Source organism: Ylistrum balloti, unplaced genomic scaffold (assembly GCF_031769215.1).
Source record: "Ylistrum balloti isolate Yb309-2 unplaced genomic scaffold, AGI_CSIRO_Ybal_v1 Utg370906, whole genome shotgun sequence".
NCBI lineage: Eukaryota > Metazoa > Mollusca > Bivalvia > Pectinida > Pectinidae > Ylistrum > Ylistrum balloti.
This window is the reverse complement of record NW_026782514.1, coordinates 335,091-356,607: the sequence shown is the minus strand read 5'-3', so window position 1 is coordinate 356,607 and position 21,517 is coordinate 335,091. Positions and strand designations below refer to the sequence as shown.

At 35.8% G+C, this 21,517-nt stretch overlaps 1 protein-coding gene across 1 annotated transcript in view; it reads right to left on the bottom strand.

Moving 5' to 3' along the window:
* The window catches only part of LOC132559398 (zwei Ig domain protein zig-8-like), a 153,431-nt gene that overhangs the window by 27,502 nt on the left and 104,412 nt on the right, over positions 1 to 21,517 (bottom strand). The gene's annotated exons all lie outside the window — the stretch shown is intronic.

Sequence of the window (21,517 nt, the reverse complement as noted above, 5' to 3'; positions counted from 1 at the left end):
CCACTCTGGGAGCTACATCATCAATTCACATCATTTATTCAAAGGGCTCATTCAACAGTGATCACGTGATATGGCGACACCTTTAGTCTGCTGAAGAGGTGCCCTGGGATCATCATTTAGACAAACTTGATATCCACAAATACGTTATTTGTATTTCAGATTCCGTGATGTCACTTCGTTCTCAATTAAATAATCAAAGGGAATGGCGACATGTTATATGTTGTCGAGGGAATTTCGCTTTTTTTTTTTCTTGCAGAAAAAGCCCCATTAATACGGTATTGTAATTAATTACTCGTTTTATATTGTAAATAATGAATCGGTTTGATTTTGTATAAAAAGTCCAATGTATATCACCCCACTAGAGCCATGAATAATGCTTATCACGTGACTTGTCTAGTTTTGCAACGCTTTGCCACCATTCGCATTCCATGAACTAATATTAGGTAACCTCGCCGCAATGTCACGTTTAACATTCGTGTAACAACACAAGATAGAGATGGAGATTTCTATAGAAGGTAATAGGGGATTCGTCTACCATTAACCAACTGTATCTGTCATACCATATTATAAAGAAATGCTGACAAAGGATTGATTACTAAAATAGGCCATCGAATTTGACCTTGTCTCTAGTCAACTGCCCCTCATTTCATACTCAATTCACACTTGCGTGAAAATGGGAAGGTTTCATGAATTGCGAAGTCTATAAATGATAAAATTTTCACTGTTTATGGAAGGTTAGGGGTGTCATCGCCACTGGGAATCCAACACTCACCTACAGTTGTATTACCAGCCTCCATTAAAACGCATTCCAACGCGACCGAATACCCAAGGTCTGGTATAGAATTTATGAGCGTCCAAAGGGTATCTCACGTGCGCCATAACCAGGACAGAAAAAGTATGTTCACGGAATAGGCTATGAAAAGCAGTTGATTGAGAACTGTAAAAGCATGTGATATTCGTATAGTATAAGGCTTGTTCCAGTCAAAGCATCTATTGACAAGTGAGTGAAATTATAGAAATCCATGTATCAATGATTGCTTCTAATTTTGTTGTGTAAAACAATTTGGGGGAAATTACACAAATTGCACATTTTAGTTGAAAGTTGGCAATTCTCGCGAGAATGACTGTATGTAAGTTGTTGTAACACACGCTCAATTTCTCAGCAACATCCATTGAGATAGGAATTGATGCAAAATGTAATAAATTGATTGTGATATTTTATACAAATGATGTAGTCGTTTACGAGTATCTTAAGTGTCTCTCATTTATTTGTCACTACGGGATCTGATTCAAATTTTCTCAAAAGGTGCCATTCAATTTTGTGTCTTTTACAAACCATAAAACATAATCGTTACCATACCCTCATTAAACTCAGCAGACGGCGACGTTAACAATTTCCTCAGACACTGCTGTAGCCCTAAGGAAATTTTCAAATTAAGTTTTTCCTTTGTCCTTTGTAGAGAGAAATTACCGTCGCCTGATTTGCTCCAAGAATGATGAGCTTTGTGACGGTCTAAAATTGACCGCATCTATACTGACGTTCTCAGATGAGGAGAGTGCCAACTTTCCAAAGTGTGGAAATATATAGTATTGCTCACATGGGAAATCAGGACTTTTGATAAAACTGTGTTAACAGACAAGTTGTAACAGCAAATCATCACTACTATATTGGAAACCAGAAACAAAAACAATCCTCAATAACTTGACAGATTCATGTTTTACTGTCTAACAAACAGTTTCTGGTATTTCATAATTTGAACCTATGCCTTGCTACAGACATAAAAATCTCTTAAGCTATAAATAAGTTAATTGATGTTCTTTATCGAACACTGAAACATTTGTCAGTTTACCAACCATCACTACATCAATTAATGTGTCTGGTTTTATACATCGCACGAGAAGAAACAAAGGTCAACATTGAGAAGTCAACAAAATGCAAATGTCATTTGCAAAAATATTTCTAACAACTCAGGAAAGTATTATTTGAAATTAGAGACTACTATTATTTGAATTAGAAGGCACATTCTTTGTCGATTTCTACTTAATGTATACACCATACAGAACGTTTTAAATACATCGTGATCAGGGGATACAGGCGTTAATGAATCATTTTATAATTTCTGATTAAAGAAATATTGTGCTTTGCGAGTTAAACCAAATCGGCAGTGTTTTAGATCATTAGCATTTTACCGACCGTACAAAGCATTTACACAAAATTTTAAAAAAGCTCAGATATGTCTTTAATTGATACATGAAGGCCTTTGTAGGTCCTCCGAACGTAGGCCTGGGTAAATCAACTGTGACCTCTCTACCTTTCATACAGGATGTTTCAATAGTAATCAACACCTAACTCTTTTGTAACATATATAAATGTCACAGTCAGTGAGCGTATAGCCGTCAATCATTGAACATAAAAAGGTGTTAGCATTAAAGAGCCTGACTATTCTTTTTGGAGACTATCCCTAAAACTACTGGCGGTATCCTCATGAAGAAAACACCTGTGGATGTCCCTCCCGCAACCAACAGTGCAACCAATACCTACATTAATGAAAGTTAGCGTATACCGCCCAGGCATCAAACAACATGTAAGACAAAGAGAATTTCATCAGCCCTTCTTCTATGGGAGCCTAAACCGTAAACAAACATTTGTCAGTAAACAAGCAGTAACTGCCATTAGTTAGAAGCTTGATCCGGTAAGCAAGCAGTAACCAGTGTCAGTGTATACCACTTACATTTGCCAACATGTATCACGTGATCTAATAATTTAAATGTGATTTTCAATTACATTGTATCATCTTTTAATCTTTATATGTTCGGATCGTATTGCAGAAGCACGGGTTCAGATTATATAATAGTATAGATACACGTAGAGAGATGTATTTAAGTGTGATTCCTGCACTTGCTCTATCATACACGTAGAGAGATGTATTTGAGTGTGATTCCTGCACTTACTCTATCATACACGTAGAGAGATGTATTTCAACACGTGTGATTCCTGCACTTGCTCTATCATACACGTAGAGATGTATTTCAACACGTGTGATTCCTGCACTTACTCTATCATACACGTAGAGAGATGTATTTAAGTGTGATTCCTGCACTTGCTCTATCATACACGTAGAGATGTATTTCAACACGTGTGATTCCTGCACTTACTCTATCATACACGTAGAGAGATGTATTTCAACACGTGTGATTCCTGCACTTACTCTATCATACACGTAGAGAGATGTATTTCAACACGTGTGATTCCTGCACTTACTCTATCACAACGCGTATTCGTATTTTTCCTTTGGTTCTTTACTTACGAGCTATTGGTCATTTCGGACTCGATGACCATAGCATTAACTGCGCTATCATTCCTTAAATGTATCAATTATATGATATAGGTTCTTGCACGTCTAAGACAACGACTGAACATGTCCGTTATTGCTATGTGATTTCATCATTGATATATATATGTATACATATATATTCACTGATTTCGATGTAACGTTTTATCTCTCTGCAACACATTCATTATCATGTATACAAATACATGTAGGCCATGCATTCGAAAAGGTACAAAGAACCTATGTAAAATCATATCACTGCTGTGATTTTAAACTAGAACATTACTCTACCGCAAGGTATTTGAACAATAAGATACATTGAATTGCTAACGCATAGTTTTCGACGATTTTTTTTATATAAACTAAATTCGCCATCGGTACGTTTCCATAGCTCCTTGCACGTGGTGTTATGACTACAGCTCACGCCCCACCAACCCATACCACTGGCATTGACAAAAAGCTTACAGAACGGCATGACAATCAAATCCTGACGTTGAAAGGTTTTCACGTGTTCGTAGATGGATTTACCTGTACTTAAGTATGTAAAAGCACGTTCGGTATGTGAAGTAAGTACACATATGAATGGAAGGTGGGACATTCCACACGAAAACACAAACCAATTACAGCGGTCGTATATCGGTACCTGGTGAATATGCAAGCGGTCAACGAATGTGGATACACCGTCATGTTGCATAAACTGTATTGATATTGTTGTGTACCCTGATTTGTAAATCCTATATGCTGTACTGCATTTGGAAGTAAACTGAATTGAATACTTACAGCTGTAGGAACCTCTACCACGGATCCAAAATAAACATGTCGAGGTCAACAGACAACGAATGGACAGAGTTTATGTATTAAAACGATTCGTTTGACGATAAAATCTAACTTCTTTGCCTTTTTACTTAATTCATATCTATTCCTTTCATGTTGTTTTCTTTTTCGTTTAGACTTTTCTGGAAAAAATGAAGTATATGACTCATTGTAGCATTTTGAGTTTAATTAAAGAAACTTAAATTTTTCTGATCCTGTTTCACCGACGAACAAGCATGTTGAAGACCTTCCCTTGCAGGCGATAACTAACAACTGTTCATGAATAAGGAAACCATTTGGAAACATTCATGATCACCGATATCAGTTACATCAAGCTACATTTATGTGCCTCCTCAAGCCATTTCTGAATAATAAACGTTAAACTGATCAAAAATGTCGTGAATTTATAGAATTGTCGCCATAGTTGATACTATCTGCAAGCTCAAACAGAAAATGAACGAGCGTACATTTTTTTCAATCTCGAAGTCTTTTTAACGGTCACAAAAGACACTGAAAAACTTCTTTGAAGAACCAGCAGAACTTCCTGTGAATGGAGTACATTCAATTAAAGAATAGAAATTTCAATCACCATGTACTACCATGATTAACATAATTGTATTTTTATAATGAGATATTGTTTGCTTTGGTTTGAGAATAAATACATTACAACTAACTCACATGCAAGGCCTGTTTTGACAGATCGTGTGCATGTAGTTAATATTATTCAGCGCCATTCTTAAAAAAAACATGATAATTCGAAACATTGCATGGCAAGACTCGGGTGATATTAACAATATCAACAATGTTGGTGAAAACCAATGCAAGATGGGTCTTTGACCGGACAACAAGGGAAATGGGAGGTGATTGTGTTAATAAGAAACACATTCCGAAGCTGTACTGTTTTCTGGTACGGAGATTACCCTTTCTATATAATAGGTGCGTTCTCCTCATGGCTGATTAAATGATAGGTACATACATGTATTTAAGTAATGCTAACGGTTTTCGGGTATGTAAGTTAATGTTTCCTAGGTCCAGCGAAACAAACGTATCTTTATAGCATCCTAATTATATGGAAAGTAGGACTAATATAATGTTAGTGTGCATAGAAACATTACCGATATTTACATTTATGCTAGTGCATAAAATGACAACAACAAACAAGGCTGTCCGCATTCTGATAGATAACGTATATATATATGTGTGTACGATATTTGTTTCTTATCACCGTTGTTATCTAAACTTACATGTGCCCGATTCATATCAATTATCATTATTTAAGATATTCATTCGTCGGCAAATAAGACTTTTCTCATTGAAAATATCCACTATCGACATTAGGGGTATACATCGGCTCAAGAAGTGATATCGTCGCATCAAAATCAAATATATATGTACTTAAATGATATATATGAAGAGCTAAAACCAAACGCTATCTAGATACAAGACCGGAAATGAACATCGTTTGGACATTCATACAATTGCAAATGATAATGTATACAATGTAATATGCAATGTATTAGTCTTATTTGTAACTTAAAAAGAGTTCGATACAGTACCAAACAGTAAAAAAATATTTCCCAAGTTAGATTCATACGATATTATATAAAATAATATTTCTTTAATGAAAATATAGAAAATACTATCAATATCATTCGTAAAATATTCGTGAGTATTTACTTTATTTCTACCGTCATTCAGAAACTCATTTCATCTTTAACCAACGTGGGTCAATCTGGAATTAAGTCATTAAGTAAGTAACTTATGTATATAAAAAAAACTTAACGGTGGTAAATAAATCTGACATTACAATCAGAGGAAAAGTCCAGATAATTGGAGGTTTACTTATCCGGAACATGTAGTGACTTGGAAAAAGCTCGAGTCAGTATGACGACTATGCGAAGAAGTGTAATTGGACTTGTTTTTAATAGAGGTAAGGTGATCTCAGAATAGACAGTTATTTGGCGAGACGCTGTTCGTGTGTTAAAGGCCTTGGAGGGCTAACAGCTGGTCATTTGGCATGTTGTAGCTAATAACCAGCCAGAGATGTGTCTACGGTAACCTGGACACACAGTATGGCGCATAATACATGTACATAACGAAAAAACAGTCATGATTTCAAAACTCTAAAGGGGACATTTAAACTATATCGGTATCAATCTAAAACATTATACTCCTCTCAAACCACCATCTGTAATTAAATTTGATGAAGCAGAGAGGACAGTCAATCAGTCGTCACTGATTCGGTGCTCTATTCCAATCAACAGATTCTACCAAACCAGCCGCTTACTTGTCGACGAACATTCACATAGGAATTATCATCATCGGGAAATCTAATGTTAAAGAAAAAGCCGACAAATGAAACAAATTATCAATTCAAACTCGTCAACAAAAGAAAAAATTACACGGAGACATTAAAAAAAATTCAAGAAGAATAAGACCAGGAGTTCCGGAAGTGCAAACATGCAAATCTTGGCGCATTCATGTAAATAAAGTCACGCTTTCGCAGTAAGGACCAAGATAATACCAAAGAATGCGCCTATATCGCTATCGTTTGATAGATTCTAAACCAGAATCATGGGCTTATTTGCATTTCGGTATTACCCTATCTAACAAAACATTATTAGCACATATATAGCTTGTAAGCTACATATTTCTTGTCAGACCTACGCCTATCCCGCACAACATTTGTTACATGTACTTTAGAAACTAACAAAAATAAAACACAGGAACTGAATCATGTGATAGGTCGACGACAATGTAATGTTGTATTACACAGTTGAGAAACAAATTTGATACAAGTTAAAATGTCTTGAAAGACACGAGAATCTCCAACTTCATTCGATAAAGCCGACTTATACTCGCTTGATTGCACTTAAGATTGATTAGTGCTCAACGGCGGTGATTTATCCGTAAAATCTACAGCAACGGATCGGTAATCTAGTAGTCATGGTACCTGTTAAAACTATTGTTATAGCTAGGGGTAGGAAGGAATGGGATAGTGGTGTCTTCAGAAGTCAGATAGTAAAACACTGAAAAAACTTAAATACCTCGCATGTATTTACTGAGGCCGGGGCCATACTGTGGTAATTGGAAGTACAAATGACTCTAAGCGGAACTTCTCACCTTCGTAGCATAATGACGTGAAACCGTCAAGACTACTGAATAGGTCACGTGGCTTGCGTGTGTGAATACGACTGAGGGTAATCATGAGGTCACACGTGCACAAATGTTGATGATGTCTTTTTTTTTTTTTTGAAGTCTGATCATTTATCACTGTTTCTGCTGCAGTATGGTTCTCAAGTACTTAGAAATAATGCACTATAGTAAAAGTGAAAAGTATTTACATTTAAGATTGGCAAACAAGACTTCATATAAAAAGATACATTTAGAACTCCTGTTTAATAGCTCCGGAGGTAAAGTTTCTTAGATTTAAGTAATTACAGTAACGCCGTTCGGATTTTAATTTGGCATGTATTTGGCTAGCTGACATAATGTACTTAACTCACGGGGTATTTATAGGTAGAGTATATATTGGGGGACGATTCAAAGCATTTCTCTAACGTTCGGTGTGATAAATACTATCAATGACATCAACACCAGGTGACATTTTATGTCCATTTACACGTGCAGCCTGTGATCTAGACATCGTGTATGGATAGGTACATGTGCATGGGTCGTTTGATCGTTCCGACATGTACTGTTTTGTCATCAGTGTACTGGGAATATTTGCAGTCTGCAATATCTACACCGAGGCTACATTGTGGATATAACGAGGGCGTGTCCAAGATCGGTGGGAATGTGCGACAACTTGCCACGTGTCATGTCCGTGTACTTTAATACATGTGGTAACTTTGTGTAGAGTGCCAATATTTACACATAACCTTTGTTGTTCCACGAATACTGATATTATGTTCAATGTTAGGATCACGTGCAGTGACGCGCCACACGTGCTTGCAGGCATACGTATGTAACCCTATTCAAGATTTGACCTCAAACTTCACATACACGCAATACACAACGTGTAATGACATTGATATATACAAGTGTACAGACAGAACTACTGGCTGTCAAGGGTGTGTTGATGGTATATCCATTGGTATATAGAGGTGGTATACAGATTGTCAACATGTCTGTCTGGTATATCCATTGGTATATAGAGGTGGTATACAGATTGTCAACATGTCTGTCTGGTATATCCATTGATATATAGAGGTGGTATACAGATTGTCAACATGTCTGTCTGGTATATCCATTGGTATATAGAGGTGGTATACTGATTGTCAACATGTCTGTCTGGTATATCCTGTGGTATATAGAGGTGGTATACTGATTGTCAACATGTCTGTCTGGTATATCATGTGGTATATAGAGGTGGTATACAGATTGTCAACATGTCTGTCTGGTATATCCTGTGGTATATAGAGGTGGTATACAGATTGTCAACATGTCTGTCTGGTATATCCATTGGTATATAGAGGTGGTATAATGATTGTCAACATGTCTGTCTTGTATATCCTGTGGTATATAGAGGTGGTATACTGATTGTCAACATGTCTGTCTGGTATATCATGTGGTATATAGAGGTGGTATACTGATTGTCAACATGTCTGTCTGGTATATCATGTGGTATATAGAGGTGGTATACAGATTGTCAACATGTCTGTCTGGTATATCCATTGGTATATAGAGGTGGTATACAGATTGTCAACATGTCTGTCTGGTATATCCATTGGTATATAGAGGTGGTATACTGATTGTCAACATGTCTGTCTGGTATATCCTGTGGTATATAGGGTGGTATACAGATTGTCAACATGTCTTTCTGGTATATCCGTCACTATTGTTATTTCGCGTATAGCTCAAACAGGGACAACATCCGGTATAAATATGTCTTCTACCAGGGAATACTGTTTTAATGGTTTCATGTAATTAAAACACGATTCTGACACAAATTTTACACGTATAGAATTTATTACATTGAGCTTAATCTCATAACATTCCCAATTCTTAAACCGCCACATCAGTACACAATCTGCCATAAAAAAATTATTGTGCAAGATAGGAAATAAAACACTGAAACATTTGGCGGTAATCCAAATCATGAAGACGACATTACCAGGTCGAATAGGAAGACGTTATTATTTCAAAGCAATTAATACGGTTACAATTCAATCATTGACAATTTGTTTTCTATTTCAAAACGGTTCAAGCATTAAACCCTAATATTCCTAATCGTAACAGTATCATTCCCTGTTTTGTTACTACTGAAAATTTGGCATAATATAAATCATACCCAGAGCAGCGCTTAATTATCACAATAAAATGACATATGTACTTGATTTACGATCCTGTGACTGTCAACTCGTAATATAAACATCAACAATGGTATGCATTATTATAATTGTAAATTTATAGCTCATTATAATATCGATATAATGGCTAATTTCATTCCAGCAGCATCACTTTTCATATTATTTTTAATTGATTGGACACCAAAAAACCTGTAAAACAGTCGAGAAAGTGACGTCATGACCTATTAATTGTAGCTCCTGTTTACTCAACTTCCCCGGAAATTTTGATGTAGATAAAGACAAAAGTACAAAGTTAATAATTGTTTAAAATACACTTTATATTTGAATTTGTATGTTAATTTCAAACAGATTAACAGCAGCAGTAGAGATGTAGGGTAAACCTTGTTATTCGTCGATGTAGTTCAAAGATGGTCACATGACAAACATTGGGGATGTCACAGTGTAACAGTCGATGTTGTCTCAGCCATTTTAGAATTAATGTACGGGCAAGACTTCCATCGGAAATTTTGATATATTTTCCAAAAAATGTTTGAACAAGTATATATGAAAAATGATTGCCGTTTCAATACTTTGTTTTAATATCTAAAACATCGGAACACGTGCTCTAGAATCTACATCATATTTTTCTCGGTGGCTGCTATCATCTGTTCTTGTAAATTACATGCATCAGATATATATTTCCACTGCTAGCAACTTTAGCGCAGCATTGTTGGAGACAAATTATCAGCTATTCAGTTCAAGGCCTGTTGGAAATCACGAAAACGAGGTCATGGACGTAATGATTGCAACATTTTAAAATTCAAATTTGGCCTCGAAAGAGAAAGCGGCAGCGTTAGTTTTTACCTTATAGCATTCAACAGCATCAAAGCTGAGCCAAGTTAATTTGCTTGTTCTTTTTCAGTTTAATTTATAGGCACGAGAATAACATTCCAAGAGCTCAATTAGAATAATAACACGATAGCTTATCCAACATAAAAGGCTGAAGCATACAAATAAGTGTGTGTATATTTTAAAACCTTAAATAAATATGTGTAAATAAATCAGTTATATAATTTCCATTTTTCCATTGATATCCAATAAGAAGGACTGAAATTGTTATTATCTTTTGTTTGTGATCTATTTCACATTATTTACATATATAACCCCTTTCTTAACTCTGACGTCATTCATTACGTAGACTTGTTGTATATTTACCTAATATTACATTACATGTGGTTGATTCCGATAATTTCTCGTTAACAGCTAACATCAGAACCCTGACGTTTACCAGGGAGACAACGCCTGGCGACAGGGCGAATCACAGAGATAGCGAACCTTGTAACTGACCAAAATAAGAACCAAACTGAGCGGCATTCAAGACGGAACTCATAATGTTTTTTTTATCTATATTTACATTATTGCGGATCATAGCCATTGTGTATCTCTCATTTCAATATTACATCAGTTTGATATTTTAATTCTCCAACACAACTATACGACAGTTTATTTTTTAATTAATATGATGATTTTTTTTATCTTACGTTAAAATCAATGTAAAATGTGACTTTAACACTACGTCCATTGACGCAATGTTTCACAACCCAGCAATATACTATTTAACATTTAATTGTTTGTTACATCGATGTATCATTTTAATTTCAAAGTGATCTTTTATATAACACCAATGTGCCGTTGTATTCTCAGATATAAACAAGGATGATGCCATGGACTTTTACCTCTAAGTCCGTGTTGATATCGATCTTTCAATGGATAGATTATAACCAATACGAGGTATCAGTGGTATCTGTTTTAGGAAATCACAGCTCTCTGGATAATATGTTTCCGCGTGGTTGATCAGGATGCGTTATCCGGTGAAGTTCCACTGCTGTTATAACATATGCGTCACAGTTCTTTGGATATGTTTCTGTTTGGTTAATCAAGGTTCGTTATCCGGTGAAGTTCCTCTCTTGTTATGACAGATGAATCACAGCACTGTCATGAAAGCGATGTTGCAAATTTGATTTCACGATTAAAAATCCCCGTAAAGCATCATTCTCGTACAGTACCACTATTTCGCCTAATATTTAATATATACCAAGGCATCTGCTATCAAAATGGTCATTACAGGTATAATTTCTTCGTTTCCATGGATATCACAGATAATGTTACCAGTGGATATTGCTGTAAGTGTGAAAATGTGTTTTAATGAGCCAGTTGAACAGTTCCAACTTATTTAGAAAGAATTGATCCGCAATTTGGAGCGTTTATAATGTCCCCTTTCCTCCATGTTTGTGTATACAAGTACAGAAACCATTTACATCAGCGGTTAAAACAGAACATTATATTATGTACAAAGATAGTTACAACGACCTAATGCCGTTTAAACTCTCTGATGAGATTTTGTTTGTTTTCCTTTCTGAGAGCTACAAAATAACACTAATAATGTGCTATCTAGCGATACAAAATTAGAATTTTTAAGGGACAAGATGATGACTAAAACATCATTGTTTGTAATCATTATCATTTAGTTGGTTTCTCCCCTTTTTTGTATCAATTTTGCATCACTACTGTAACCAATCTTGATATCGAAGCTTTTCTTGTTTTTGTTAGGTTTTTTAAGTGAAAACTTGAGCATATTTCTTCATTTCAAGAGCATTTAAGCATTGCTGACAGCCTTGGCGAAAAACAGACATGCTTTCAGCCTCTCAATACTTGTTAATACTTGTTAAGATTGAAGATTGAATCATTTATAATCTTATAACTTTGATAATGAAAATACTTAAAAATAAAAAAATAAAAAAACAAAACAAAAAACGAGACAGTAATTCATCGTGCTGTGACTTGTGCGAATAAGGTTTTGTTAAAACTCAAAGTCCCTCACGTGGAAGACTTTGTTAACCTCAAACAGCAACAACTGGTGTTAGGAAAGTGTTATTTAGCCAGAAAGAAAGGCTGAGTGACCTGAGTACTGAAACATCCGACTTCCACCAATTCTGTGCCTCAACACGGTATGTAAAACAAGAGGAAACATGTTTCTAAATGTCTATATGATACAGACTTGAATTCCTATAATGTCGATGGTATGGTTACAACACACCATTCGTTAAGTAGATAAGCGAGAACGCCGAGATGACCATGCTGGTAGTCGATACACAGTATGAAACTTTTCTGAGGTATTGACTCATGGCGTCCCAGACTTTGTCAAGTATTGGTTGACCAAGAATTGAGACCTTAGTCAATAATTGGCCATAAATGATTGTAAATAAATACACCTATAAATGTTTTAAGTTCAAGTGGTATATCTGTAGAATACCGCCAGACGGTGTCACATTGATGCATGAGGATGCACAGTGTTTTCCAGCTCTGACACACCATGTTATTTAAATCTATATATTTCGACTACGGGAATTGATCATCAAAGTCAAAGAATCTGAAATAGAAATGAAGATCTGCTGACATAATTCATAGTAAAGAGTCTTAAAAAATTAGAAATAAAAACGTGACACTGGAGATCTGCTCACAGGATTAATGATATATATTACATTGTAAACTAGTGTTCTGATGGCAGAAAATATGGTTAAGAATATGAAATAAAAAGGATATGAAAACAATAATGATTACTTACTAACCAAGATGAAGATGATCACACACATGATGCATGTATGACCTGATATATTGTATTTACCGGCTTTCCCGATTTTACTGGTAATGTTTTTTGTAACCTTATAAAAGACATTCTTTTGGTAAAAACAAAGCTTCCATATTCGATCATAGACCGTCATAACGTTAAGGAAAATAGGTTTGTTGTAATCAATTTAGAACGAATAGTGACTGTAAGTAACGGTAACTCTGGATACAGAATAGATACTAAGGTTTGATATGTTGATATAATGTAAGTACAATACATATAGTTTGTATTTCACATCAGTGATAGGAAGACAAAGGGACATAACCTTGTTAATTTTTGTTGTATATAAAATTATGAATAATTTACAGTTGTACAGTTGAAGAATGTATGTAATTGAGCGAGCAGGGATACAACTTGTAAAGCTAATTACAGGCTGGACACATGGGAAAACCAGGCGTGAGTTAATTACTGTAACGATACATAGCATTGTATGTACCATAGGGTCAAACGGGCATGAAGTCAGCGGCGTGCTTAACGGACAGCTGGCTATTTTTATTAACTAATAAAAATGACTGTTTTTGAACAGAGGAAGACTTAACTCGTCAATATATTATAGGTAAACACCTGCGTGTGAATGTAGCAAATATCTAGCTGGTGGAGACGACAAGTGAGAATTTATAGAAATAGAAAGTACCATACAAGCTACAAGGATATCGATGCTAAAATTACATTACACTCAATGTAACCGTATCATTTAACGTTACATCAAAAACTCGTAGATCGACCTGTTACTCGGGCTGACTTGCAGCTGAATGCATTCTCTCTGATAAAGTCTCACGTGTCTACAACAAATACCTGCTCCGATAGGAAATCATTAATAGGGTACTCGGATCCTGGAAATGTTTGTAATCCCTAACTGAGACCCCTAAGCTTCTTTGGACCCTATGTCACGTCCGATAACTCTGAATATAATAATTTGTCAATCAACGAACATCAAATTAAATTTACCACCAAGTTATTAGTTTGAGACGTTTTGAGGGGTAAATTTGTCCGAAAGAAAAATATTTACATAACACAAGTCGACATCAGTCCTTTCCCGTACACTCTTTACACATTAGTTCATAAATTGATTCAGAGCCTTAAATTACCCATTTCTATTCACATTAGTGACTGGAAACTGTAGGTGCCGTACAATGTAATGTCCAGGACGAGGTGATACATGTACTGGCTTGATCCTAATGGCCACCCTTCTCTGTTATAACTCACAACAAGATATGTGGCTGGACACATTAAAGTTCCGTCGAGAATTCAACACTAACCTTGCAAGCTGATACCTCACCACATGGTGATGTTCCTGGAACGGTCGACCAGGAAATCGGTATCTCTCGGGAGGGTGCTAACATGTGGTCATCGCAGTATGAACATCCCACAAGGACAATCGCCGATGGTCAACGAGTTTATAAAATGGCCTCAGATCTCGTTAGCTACGTGTGATTTCCCCATGTGAGCATTCAAAGTTGAACATTGTAATTCAATTAGTATAACTCTCTTCTACTGGTATTCTTGTATGCTGACAAGTTATGACAATTCTAGCAAAACATTCGACCATTTCATTCTGTTAACATAACATTTCACTGAATATGGTTCCTACTGATAGCCATTCCCCTACTGACATGACTTTCGGCCATATCAATTATCAGAGGAAAACAACATGAACTTGTATTAATCATGTTTTTTTTTCTTCAGGTTGGAATAAATATACCGAACCAATTTATATAAACGTCTATCACGATCTATTAGGGATTGGTGTGACGTTTTGATGACAACCGGCATCTTCATCAAGCGTGATGGCCATGTGCATCGAGGAATACAGTGTGCGATTAATGAAAGTTAGACTTCGCAAAATCATGCATATAACGAATTTGATCGTTAAATGTTTATATGTATGCATCACCGAATCATTCATACTACAACGTCATAATGACGTAATCGAATCGCTCTGATTGTTACACAATTATGACGTCAGCGAATCGTAAGTGATGTGACGTAATTTTGACATCACCGAATCTTAAATGATGTAACGTAATTGTGACGTAACAAAATCGTAAATAATGTAACATATCATCACAGCAGAGTTATTTCATTGTGTATGACAACATAAGTAAAATACAAAATATAAAAGTACATCACGTCATTGTTAATTATTGCATTACGTAATCGTATCGTAATATCTCATGCTGAAAATTCTTGACTCTATAAACAACAGATACATGAATTAAGATGATTAGGCATGGTTTGATAAATAAAATGTCTTACGCGCTTTTAAAGAATAAATCACATTCGAATTCAGTAAATCACAGGTTTCCAATTTGAATATCTCAAACGACATTTTATGTTATTAAGTACATTGACAAGATATCTTTATACCCAAAGATATGATTGTACAATAGTGTCAGTTCTGGAAAAAAAGATCAATCCGGCTTTTGTCAACACCACGCGCCATTACCCTTCAGTGAATCAAACGCTTGTCGTCTACAGCTGTCATCATACATTTCATGAAAAAAAAAAAAAAACCCGCAGCACGATCAGTGGATCAATTAGACACAACGATTGCATTAGATATAAAGGTCATTAGGGAGGACATTGCATAAAGACAGAGAGGGAGAGACAGGGGGATCACGGAAAAAATGGAGACATAGAAAAGGAAAAATAGAGCTGCATAGTTATAAAGAAGAATGCTGAGAAAGGATGAAGAAGAGACGAAACTGGAGAAAGCATGGAATGTCTTAAAGGAAAGAACGAATGTAAAGTAACAGCGTGAGAAGAAACAGGTCGAGTGTAGGGGAAAGAGCAGATGGCGGGATGCTATTATTGAGAGGGGTTATATATTTGATGGAGAAGAAATGGGAGGCGTACATTCCAACCCGTGTAGGACGAATTCCGAATTACATGCGGAACGTAGAAACATAGTATTCTGTAATGTACACATAACGTTTGTCAAATGATAATGCATTACATACACAGATTGTCTGTACAAACCTGCCCGCTAGGTTTTACATATCATGACAAGGGCACTACATTTGATGGATGATTCTTACGAAATTCTCGTGAACTAATTATGCCCACCCAGCTGTTTAAATTGGATACTGAAATTACGCTGAGATAACGGGACATTTGTACAATATACCCTTTTCTATGTTGCAAATTCCCTTTAATCCGTGATATTCTTTTTGTTTGTTTTTTGTTTTTTGTTTTTTTTTGTTTGTTTTTTGTTTGTTTTTTTTTCTGTATTGTTTTCTATCACGAGATGACTTGATATTTTTACATGGTTTTTATCACCAGAGGATGTCATCTGTGTGCATACAAATAATTACTGTTACATTACACGCAAATGAATTTCAATTTTCAAATTCCCTAATTGCTTTGATCACATCAATGTAACACTCCATGGAGATTCAATCGGTTCAAGGCCTTTTGATATGCGATTTTAACCGTATAAAAATCACTATCGGGAAAACAGCTATTTTCCACAAACTAAAAGTCCATCTGTACTTATACTTGAATTCCGGAAGAACAATATGCATGTTGGTATTGGTGTATAATAATAATAATACACGTGTAGACATACTTGTACGATATGAACGGAACTATGTTATCCCGCACGGTATTATCAGAAAAAAAAACGGTTATACGCCTCTCCACACACATGCATATTTTATGCACGTGCAAATGCATTTTCGATAAAATATATGAACTTGTGCATCATTATAGTCGTTTTAACTTATACCTGCCAAACGCCTCTTTGTCGTGAATATCTATGTAAAGCATTTCCAGCTTGATTTCGATCACGCGTTTATTAACGAAAAGTGATCGAACAACATTACAAAAAGATAGAAATTCTTAATCAACATTTGTGAACAGACAGCACCTCAGCGATGATTAACGGGCTTAGTGCACTGAAACAACCAAAAACTGGTTACTTTTCAAAAGACAAAGAACGGTGGATAACTTTAACTCGTGTCCGAAATCACTGTACCCCAAAAACGATTTATCTAAAAAATAAAAAATGACTCATTATCTAGTGAACGAGGCTGGTTATTATTGGTTTTATTTTCTGTTTCAATTTCAGCATTTTGGTGGGAAAACGCTCGCTTCCGTGATAAAACAGTACATTATCAGGTGTAAATATGACAGTGTCGACATCAGTAAATGCCATACTGTTAGTCTGTAAAATCATACACCGGACATTCCATTAGACAAGTATGTACCACACAAGGTGACAGGTACCAACGGTGACGTAAAGCACGTGTGCGTTTGACGTGTACACGCATGTAGTCTGTTCTTAGCGTGTGGTCATATTATCATGCATGTAACTGTTATGTATACAAGTATTAGTAATCTGGTATTCAACGTTTAAAACAGGTGTTTTGAATCAGCCGACGTTACAGTAAACTATGGAGTACTTACTGTTAATTTTTAATACATTCTGTGTTCGAGTGGTATATTTACACATCAAAGAAACGGGCAAGGCCTTTACTAAGTGTTGTAGTCTAACATTGAAAAACAGCATGACGATCACTTTTTATCTGTTTGAAATCGTACCGAAATCTATTTTACGTACAGAAATTATGAACGTCGATAAAATCGGTCTTTTAAAAATAACCCATATATAATGTAGGATAAATGTGAATTTTATAGATAATGTTTTTTTTAAGAATCAGACCAGCCATTTACAAGTCAGCACTAAATTTAAATAATTTATAATTTTTGTTCATTATTCACATTATTATGCAGATTCCAACTATATTTCGTCATTTCCTTTCAATATTATTTTATATCTATTGCTCGGGTTGGTGATCTGCAATAAATAGTACAACAGAAACGCTTGTATAATTCTCCATGCATAAATTAACAAGAGACGACAAGGGGTATCACAATGGCTTTGTCTTGGATATTTGGCATTGCCTTTGCAAATATAGTACTTAGTGTCCCTCTATTTCTGTTACTAACGAGTTGTTAATGTCTTTAGAAGTCTTACAAATCTTTTTTATTTTGATCCTAGCATTGTTTTTTTGGTTTTGTTGTCAGTGTCAAACATAAAAACAGAAATATCAGATATGGGTTTAGAAACAGGTTTTCGCGTATATGATGTTGGATAAATGCAAATTACAGTATGGAAATGAATATAGAACAGGTAGATAATTTCGCTATGGGTAGTGATAAATTTCCGAGTCAGAACTGGTTCCAAATAAATATATTTCTTGATTTGGTAATCGTCACACAGTCTGCTATATACGTTACGAACTTATAAAATGTAATTGCTGGTAAAACGTTATACCATTCTCATGCCGACTTTAAATATTTCAATTTGCCCGTGAAATTGGTCATTGCAAATTTTCTTTTTGGAAATAAGGTAAAGATGTCACGTACAATTCGGACATGAAATAGAGGATCATACAAAGGACAAACACATACCACCTTGTAATACAAACTTAGAGTGAGATACAGTAGAGTCAAATAATGGATTGAACTGCATCATACAGCTGTTTTGTCCTTCTAGGACTCGTCAGTGATGGTACATCATACAGCTGTTTTGTCCTTCTAGGACTCGTCAGTGATGGTACATCATACAGCTGTTTTGTCCTTCTAGGACTCGTCAGTGATGGTACATCATACAGCTGTTTCGTCCTTCTAGGACTCGTCAGTGATGCTACATCATACAGCTGTTTCGTCCTTCTAGGACTCGTCAGTGATGGTACATCATACAGCTGTTTTGTACTTCAAGGACTCGTCAGTGATGGTACATCCTACAGATGTTTCGTCCTTCTAGGACTCGTCAGTGATGCTACATCATACAGCTGTTTTGTACTTCTAGGACTCGTCAGTGATGTTACATCATACAGCTGTTTTGTCCTTCTAGGACTCGTCAGTGATGCTACATCATACAGCTGTTTTGTCCTTCTAGGACTCGTCAGTGATGTTACATCATACAGCTGTTTTGTACTTCTAGGACTCGTCAGTGATGCTAAGGGCCTCAAGCTTGAAGTGTTGGAGGAGACTAAGTACAATCCAAATGATTGTAAGAAAAATCAAAGTCTAGATGGGGAGGTGCACTAGCCCAATATTTTAATAAATCTAATAATTTTCTTTTTATGTATTTGATGATTTTGGAACGACGTCAAGTACATGTATATATATATTCCGAACCGTGCCACTAAGGTTACGGCAAACTTAAGGCACTAAATATCGACTAACAGTGTTAACCACCTGCAAACTCGAAGATTGTACAATCGAAAATATCAAACCGGGAATAATTGCACGTTTTGTTCTTTACACAACAGAAGAGGAGGGCGATCAGGACGTGCGTCTGATAATCAATAACACAGATTTGTGACGTCAGTAGAGGACTGTTGATGTACGCTGAATCGTCACTCTGGGTAATAATTCTACTGCATCAAGATTTCTATCGTCATATCCTCACCCTATTTAAATCATTTTTTTTCAATAGACATTTGAACGTCAGATTTAATAGCGAGACTACTTCCAGTGTCGTCTGGCAACATAAACATTTAACATGGCGTTATTCATAGATTAACTGTAGACATTACTGGACCTGAAGCAAACATTGTTTCCTGGTACAGAGATAAAACGCTCGGAAATGGCCAATATTTATAGGGTACTTGTTTGCATACGAAAAGCAGCAATCGAAATGGCCTATGAAATGAACTTGGTGCGAGTTTGACATCAAAGTCTACATTTAACTCGGTCTTCCATCTTCAAATTACAATTCGCGTGTCCTTTCTACATACAACACACAATGGTTAACTCGTTGTTCAGTAACATCGTGTATTCTGGTTTTATATTAAACACTGCTTTCAATAACTGAGTGTCTCAGTTTCACAAACTGATTGCTGATTGTTTCTCAAACGTTTTCATTGATGACCGATTAAAACTCGATCAATGCACATACTTTTTACGCGGAATTTAATTGGTCGATTTTCATTTTTGTACTGAAAATTATTAATTCGTGCTTTACAACAAACCTCTTCGCTTCTACATGAAAAAAAAATCAAATTACAGTGTCAGGAACCCGTTGTTTCGGGGTAGTTTGACAATAAGCACAGTTTTACTAATCTTTAAACCGCCTATAATAGAATGGGCATTCGTTTTTATAGACACTTAGACGCAAGAAGGATGATATTTGGAATTATGGAACTAACGAATACTGATTACGTTCTTCATATGTCCTAACCTGTTTGATATCGATACCAGTGGGGTTTCAAGCTGTACTTTAGGTCGTGACGGAAGAGGGAATGGCCCTTTTCTATACCCAAAGGACGCAGTGACCTAGATATATGTGACAGCTGGTATCGTTCTTATTAAATATAGCAAAACGGAATAGCATATATCATTTTAACAGTTGACCAAGCAGTACGGCCTTCTTGTTTGAAAGGCAACAGTTCAGTTGAAGATATTCCCCAATGTATACGGAACACAAATACAATTATATCGAGTGAAACATTTCACAACTCGTTCATGTGGCCGCTAGGGGGCAGACATAATGTGCTAGGGGCGCTGTCTTCCCACCTACACGTGCTCCACTTGAAATTGGGATCACCGTGAAGCGGTCGCAGTCCCTATACACCCATTGTGTTCTGACACAAACAGAGACGCACAGACATTGTTATCGGGATACGAAACTAACCGAACGTGACATCTAAGCCAGCTTTGTTTGATACACCATGACGCAATTTTATCCCGAGGTGTCTGCTAAGCTATTTGGTTTTTATACCTTATGGCACTAAAATACGAAACTATCCCTTGTTGATTGTAACATATGGCGATAAAGTTCGCCCGAGGTGACTACGATAACAGCGCTCTGTTTGATCACATTTGTTAATTTAATTTCGTAGACTTCATTAATGAATAAGTCGACGAGAATACACGATCATGACATGTAACCAAAACACAGACATATGCGGAACGTATCATTTATTACAGGTTACTAAGTGCTTTGTAAAACACAATTGATTCACGTTGAATTTATGCAAAAAATATGAAGCTTACATACGTGATACATTACGAATACAATTTTAAGATCAATATGTCAATTTAAGTGGTTGTTCACAGTCCATACTTCAAAAACTTAGGGTTACAATTCGTTTTACATATTAAGATAGTGTTTACCACTTAATAATTAACGACTCACATTTATCATATGCATATCGCTAGGCAACAGGATTCAGTGATTTTTTACACAGGAAATATTGTTTTCTATGTGTTGAATTGGTGATGTGTTGACCTGTGTAAGAGGTCAGTGTCAGATTCATAATTGATCAATGGACAAGTTCTCCACAGCTTCCGTATCAATCATCTAAGATGAAAACCACTGTTTCCTTTGTCTGATCAACTTGATACATGATCGTGTATTTTGAATGTAGAAATTACTTAAT